At 35.0% G+C, this 7,708-nt stretch overlaps 1 long non-coding RNA gene across 1 annotated transcript in view; it reads right to left on the reverse strand.

The window, feature by feature from the left end:
* The window catches only part of LOC307176800, a 29,198-nt gene extending 26,889 nt beyond the window's left edge, over positions 1-2,309 (reverse strand). Inside the window, exons 1-2 of the long non-coding RNA XR_013824895.1 lie at positions 2,246-2,309; positions 1,155-1,198 (exon numbers count right to left, since the gene is read on the reverse strand). This is a non-coding gene — a long non-coding RNA (uncharacterized lncRNA). The remainder of the gene's footprint in view (positions 1-1,154; positions 1,199-2,245) is intronic.
* Positions 2,310-7,708: the final 5,399 nt, after the last annotated feature.

Here is a 7,708-nt window from a genome sequence, read left to right on the forward strand (position 1 = left end):
AGATACAAATAGTTTGGAAATATGCATTCAGATCTTAAGAAATAAGTGGTCACTGTAGAGTCAAATTTAAGAATAAGGTACAGAGAAGTAATTTTCATATATATATATATATACATGAAATGGATACATGAGGAGAAATATACAAGGGGGTAAAGATAATGAGAGAATATTCAATTAGCAGTCTGGTTATAGAGAAATATCAGAACAAAAATGACTGGTAGAGTCTATTAGATGTCCATAATCTTGAGCCACTATGAATAAGAGTTGCAAAACAGAATAAAACTTAATGAATATTATTTGAAGAGCTCTAGGGAGAATATATACAGCTGCAAATCTCAGACAAAGGTAGTCAAATATTGCTACACAATATAAGAGGTGCATCCTGCCAATAAAAAACAATCAATGCTGGAGAAAAAGGTGGAATTGGATACACAAGCTGATACCAGAAGATTCTTTGGACTGCATTCCCAACAGCAGCAACAAGCTGAACTGAAGGAAGTATTTAAGAAAAGATATATCAACAGAGCTCAGCTTTTCAGCAAGACCAATTTCAGGAAAGGTTCTACTGACTGGAAGAAGCCCAAGCTGCCAGTCCAGGTGGGCTGTAGATATGTCAATCAGATTTCTCAAAAAGCAGAAAGCAGGGAAACAATAAAGCAATAATTTCCAACAGAATTTTATACCCTCTTAAACTATCACAAGTTATTTTCAGGCCCTCCAAGATCTCTGGAGATACATTGTTTAGTTACACTCTCACTTCTGTCATTTGCTAGCCCTATGATTTAGGGCAGTTAAGTTTTTCTGTATTTACCTCAGAATGTTCATGTATAAATGTTTTCAATTATTAAAAATTAACTTTTTACTTGAATTATTAAAGGTAAAGCACTTAGTGAAATGTCAGGAAATATTAAGCAGTATCTAAGTGTGTCATTATTATTGTAGCTTTTATTAATGGTGTTTTCAAACATGTCAGATACACATTAAGCCTGGAGACACTGATCCCAGGTTGAAGCATAAAGCTCAGGGAGATATTTCTTCAAGAACAAGAAATTACTAAAATATTTAAGGTATTGAGAGGAAATTGAGTCAGCTGGGAAAACTATATTGCTAGGTTCATAAAAAACTAATCAGTGGAAGAAATCAATATAGCTTACACCATGATGGAGGTACCTTACACTGGAACATCATTCTGCTGGACCTGGTGATGGAAGAAGAAAACATACTCTCATAAGGATTTGATATTCTCATCTATATAAGTCCCCATCCCCTTCCATGCTGAAGAGCCACTTAAAATCAGAGAGCTCTTCTGGATATTTTCTTCCTGCAATACTGCTGAATGCACTCAAACGGCTCCAGTGTTCTAGGAACATGTTAGTTTCTTTAGACTTGTGCCTTATAAGGTCAGCTAGTGGAAGGAAAAAAAAAATGACTAGACGTATGAGGAGGGAGAGGAAAAGTACACATCTTCTAATTTATTTCTCAATAATTAACAGTACATGTTCCCATGGGAACTCTTGGTAATGAATGGCTCTGTCTTCACCCCAAATTCTCATGCTCTTAAAACTTGTAGCTTTTATTTTATCTTTTTAATAATATAAAAATTCCCAACATATCGTTAATTCTTTGAGAACATGCATAATATCAGGACATGTATGTACAACTCTGTATGTCCAGTACAAAGTTTTGCATATAATAAATGGTCAAAAAGGTTTTTAAATGAATGTTGATACAATTTCCAATTTAGATTTAACTTGAAAATAAATTCATAGTGGGCAGGATCTCTACTATGAATTCTTTCCATCTCCACAGATCACACAACATTCCTTTGGATTTCAGTAACAGAAAAACAATTCTAACCAGCTCAAGAAAAAAATAACGTTTTGCAGCTTGCAGCTTGCATATCTGTGAAATCAAAGAGAAAGCTCCTGCTTAAGGCATGAATAGGTCCTAGAGTTCAAAAGGTGTCATCAGTTGTCTATCTCTTCCACTTCGGTCCATTTTATATATTTAAAAAAAAATAATTCTTAAGCAGGTCTTCTTCACACGTCGGCCTTAATATCCACTGGCAGCCCAAGGATAAGCTGGTTCTCGGTCAACCATTTCAAAAAGAGATTCCCTTCTTTGTAGAATCAGTAATGATGCCACAAATAGGATTCTTAATTATCTAGTGTTGTATAACCTTTAATCCAATCACTATATCCAGGAGGAATGTGGTATTATTGGCTATCCTCTGTCATTTACCTACCGAAAGGAATGCAGGACAATGATAATGTTGACACTGTCTGCTGGGGGGAAGGGGACAGTTCCTGAAAGAAAACAATATGAACAGTCAAGAAATAACTGAAGTACATTTTACACAGTCTAATTTTAATTGTTGATCTTCTATTCTCTATTATTAATAGACTTGAAGCATCTATATTTTCCTTGTATTTTTATAATTCTTCCATGTGAGCATGGGCATTTTAGATATCTACTGCTGCATAACTAACTGTGAAAATTTAGTGGTTCAAAACAAACTTTAATTTGCTCATGATTTCGTGGAAGGGTCCAGTTAGCAGGTCATGTCTGATCCCATGCGGCAGAAAATGGAATGCCTGGAGCTGGTGGATCCATTTACTACATGGCTTCCTTATTTACACATCTTAGTGCTCTTGCTCTCTTCCTCTCTGTATTTCTTCTGATTTTCTAAGGGATACATGGGACTTGGAGTTTTTTTCTGTTTTTTTTTGTTTGTTTGTTTGTTTTTTGCAGTACGTGGGCCTCTCACTGTTGTGGCCTCTCCCGTTGCGGACCACAGGCTCCGGACACGCAGGCTCAGCGGCCATGGCTCACGAGCCCAGCCGCTCCAGGGCATGTGGGATCTTCCCATACCGGGACACGAACCCGTGTCCCCTGCATCGGCAGGCGGACTCTCAACCACTGCGCCACCAGGGAGGCCCTGTTTATTTTATTTTTTTAATGGAATCTTTGTCTCAAGGTAAGTGCTCTTCATATAGGATTCCTAGAAAATGTAACATGCTAGGCAATTAAAGACTATACTTCCTACTGGTCCAGCATTACTTCTGCAATTTTTTACTGGTCAGATTCAAGTGAGTGAAGTACACTAGTCCAGCTCTTGATAGGGGAGAGACAAGTTCATATTGCATACGGACATGCGAGAAGAGAGATACTGTGATGTTTTATGAACAGAGGTGGCTGCTATGGGTAAATTAGATATATTTGGTTAAGAAAATCAGAATTTGATGACTCACACATTGTGATTACCATTCGATCAGCAAGAGTTGTAACAGCTAATTATTATTTTAACTGCTAAAATTATTAACGGTGTGTACGTTCCTATAAATTTCTTTTAGAGAACTAATAATCAGGGCTCTATGTCAAAAGTTGATTACTAATTAACACCATGATACCATACAAGTTTCTTGATTGGCCTTTAAAAGCAGCTCTTTAAAAAGATCTCACACTGTGTGACTGGAGGGAGTGCCACTTTCCCTAATGACAAGTTTGGGTTTTTTTTTAACATTCTTTCTTCTTTTAAAAATTTTATTTTATTTATTTATTTTGGGCTGTGTTGGGTGTTTGTGCTGTGCGCGGGCTTTCTCTACTTGTGGTGAGAGGGGGCTACTGTTCGTTGCCATGCCCAGGCTTCTCATGGCGGTGGCTTCTCTTGTTGCGGAGCATGGTCTCTAGGAGTGTGGGCTTCAGTAGTTGTGGCACGCGGGCTCAGTAGTCGTGGCTCACGGGCTTAGTTGCTCCGTGGCATGTGGGATCTCCCCGGGCCAGGGTTCGAACCCGTGTCCCCTGCATTGTCAGGCAGATTCTTAACCACTGCGCCACCAGAGAAACCCCTCTAATCACAAGTTTTTAAAAAATGTACACACGCATATTATCTTAAAAAGCATAATATGATAGGTATATTCTTTGAACAATAAATACTACAAAAATATGAATCATACACTATGTCCATTATCAATGTTACTGCCATATGACAATATTTAATGTTTTCTTGTAGGAGGATTAAAATGATTATAGCTCATATGTCATTGGATTCCACTATAAATTCTAAAGTAAGATTATTAATTATTTTTGCCACTTTCCTTCCCAGAACCTTTAAAATCTGAAGTAAAGATTTTATCCAAGAAAATATTTTAAAACCCATGTTTAAAGCGTGTAAATATTAAGGACTACAGAATCGCTGTTTATTTTCAGAGAAACGTTTTTTTAAAGTCATACACATAAGTACCGAAACAATACATATTTTTTCTCAATTAGAAGTACCATTTTTTTCTGAAAGTGATCAAAGTGTTATAACACACAATACAAAAGAGCAATCTACGCATGTCTCATCAACCACTGAAAATGTGCAGAAGTGCTGGTCCTAAGAAACTTGAAAGAAGCTTGAGTGGTCAAAGCAGCTATTCTTTCAAGCTTCCATGCATGTAGGAAGTAGATTATCACAAAAGGGTCTAGAAATAAGTTTTCAAAACCTGTGATAATTCAGAAAATGAAAAAGAGATAGAAAATATTAGTATTGAAATATTAATAAAATGCAAGATGCAAAAATGTATTACTGGGCTTTCCTGGTGGCGCAGTGGTTGAGAGTCCGCCTGCTGATGCAGGGGACACGGGTTCGTGCCCCGGTCCGGGAGGATCCCACATGCCGCGGAGCGGCTGGGCCCGTGAGCCATGGCCGCTGAGCCTGCGCGTCTGGAGCCTGTGCTCCTCAACGGGAGAGGCCACAGCGGTGAGAGGCCCGCGTACCGCCAAAAAAAAAAAAAGAGTATCTCTGACAATTTTCATTACAAAAGCATTAGAAGTTACTGAAAGTTATTCTGAAATGCTTGGTAACTGCATATTTCAATTATTCTGTTGCTTAGAATAACCTTCTATATACATGATTAGAAAATAGTGGGAGCTGAAGGAATATATGTTTGATACGGATTCTAATAAAATAAATATAAATTAGTTGTGAATATTCATCTCACTGAATTTCTTTCTGCAGAATAATTGAATTTATGAGTTTCCTTAAAAATGCTATAAGTTAAATAGTATAGCTACTGAACATTTTATTTTATGTGAGACAATGCATTACTACTTCAAGATATGGTGGAATGTTCAACTTCATCAGCAAATTATTAAATAAAAAAATAAAATAAAATTTAAGTATATTTGTTGATTATCAAATTGGAAAAACATTAAGATGACTTATTCATTGTTATCAAGGTGTTATGTTAAATTCAAAGTATCTATAATGTGTCTGGAGAAAAGTATATCCAGCTATCTTTGCCAGAAGATATATCAACGTGCTTTGGAAAACAGATGGATCAAATATAGCACATTTTAAAATTACTTGAACAGAAATATTGCTGTTTCTGATCTGCAAGACATAAAATTGGATGTTGCTTTTAGGCAAAAAGTTCAATATTTATAAAAACAAAACAAATGTATTAGGTTATATCCACAAACATAAATATACAAATTAATAAGGTAAAAATTGTATTCATGAAAGAATGGTTAATATAAAGGAGAATATAAATTTTATCATATTGTGATCTCCAAAGTCTAGATCCACTTACCTATCTATCAATCTGCATCTCTGTATGTGTGAACACGTGTGCGAGTGTGGGTGTGTGTGATTAATTACTTGCTCTTTTGAAGATGTCATTCCTGCCTAGAGGTGCCGGTTCACTGGTGACATGTAAAAGAATTAAATATACTGGAAAGAAGTCTAGAAATGAATATACATACTCATTCTGAAAGCAGTGTTTGTGTACTATATGGCCTGTTTAACTTAATTACAGATATAGAAATTGGGGCAGGAGAGTGTTCAGGAAATACAATATAAATATATAAAATTCTTCTAAACTTGAGAAGAAAAACTATAAATTACTTAAAGCATTAAATGAATAATAAAATACAGTACAGCACTGCAACTATAGTTGATAATACTGTATTGCATATTTGAGAGTTGCTAAAAGAGTAGATCTTAAAAGTTCTCATTACAAGAAAAAAAATTCTGTAACTATGTATGTTGATGAATGTCAGCTAGACTTACCGTAGTGATCATTTTGCAGTATAGACAAATATAGACTCATTATGTTGTACACCTGAATCTAATATATTGTATGTCAGTTATGTCATTATGCTTCAATTTTCAATCAAAAAGAATATATAACCATAAGAATCAGAAAAACCTCATTTGATCTTTTTTTTGGCATATATGCTATTTTATGAGGGGTACAGATTCACATTTAATGAGTATGGTTTGCATTTGGGAATCCTTGAGAGAAAAAAAAGTGTTTCAATTATTTTTCTGTGAAGGAGGAAAACCAAAATGAAAGTAACACTTCCATTATGGGTTTAGAGTTCAGGTACTGCATGCAGAATTAAGATGAGCAAGAAACCTTAAATAATTTTTACTAATATTCTTTTAAAATCATTGTTCATCTATTATTAGGTAATATTAAAGTTACAATGAATGTTAATGTGACTCAATTCCTTGGATAGTAGAAAAACTGTTCTCTTAAAAGTGATTCACCCCCTCTGGTTTCTTGCAAACCTGAATGAAGAGGACATCTTAAAAATAAAGTTAAAGCTTACTGTAAATGAATAAATAAATAAAAATAGATAAACATCTAAATAAGGACAACAATTAGAAACCTGGAATAATCAGCATCACAAATTTCTTAGAAGTCCAATAGTCCAGAACTATTTTTATTTTCCCATGTATATACACTCAAAGAAACCCTTATTTATCACCAACAATGTGTTTCAGCAACTATGCCTTTATCCTTTGGAAAGAAGCTAGATTCTCTGCCAAAGCATATCATATCAAATGTTAAAAGAAGGACTACGTGAATTCTTGAACACATAGAGTATGTAATATATAACTTCACCTGTGCCCTCTACATAGACAAATACTACTGACCCACTAAAGAAAAACCCTGCTATAGTGTTGGACCAAAGAATAAGGACTGTTTTTACAAAATCAGGCAGTGAAGTTCCATGTAGCCTCTTATGAGAGGGGCACGAACTCATGTCCCCTACATCAGCAGGCGGACTCTCAACCACTGAGCCACCAGGGAAGCCCTAGAACACTTTTTGATAACTAATGTTTATATATTTAGGGTTTTGAAATTATATAAAAACTTAAACTACTCTATATTTTGCATTTCTGAAAATGGTTTTCCTAACCTACTAATTTTCTAATTTTATATTTGACTTCGATTCCATCAAAATCCCACTCTTCTTCTTTTGTATTATATATATTCTTATAAAACATCTTTAGTTATTTATGAATAGAGTACAATTGTATATGTATGTTAAAATAAATATTTTATCTTGGGGTTGAGGTTTTAAAGCTGAGAATAATAGATGCAAAGTAATCCCATGTGCTAATCTAAAACAAGGTGCAGGAAGATCTGTGAAGGACTTGCAAGGAGTGTGGGAAAATGCTGGGTTTTTATTTTTTTTAGAAACATTATTGAAATATGATTCACGTACCACAAAATTCACCCATAGAGTATACTATTAAATGGTATTTACAGAGTTTGTGCACCTGTCACTACAATCAATTTTTAGAACAGTTTCCTCACCCTAAAAGAAACACCAAACCCACTGACAGTCAGTCATCATCTATGCCCTTCCAGTCCTGTGCACTGATCTATTTTCTATCTTTATAGATTTACTTATTTTTGATATTTCATAT

Source organism: Stenella coeruleoalba, assembly GCF_951394435.1.
Source record: "Stenella coeruleoalba genome assembly, chromosome: 18".
Taxonomy (NCBI): domain Eukaryota; kingdom Metazoa; phylum Chordata; class Mammalia; order Artiodactyla; family Delphinidae; genus Stenella; species Stenella coeruleoalba.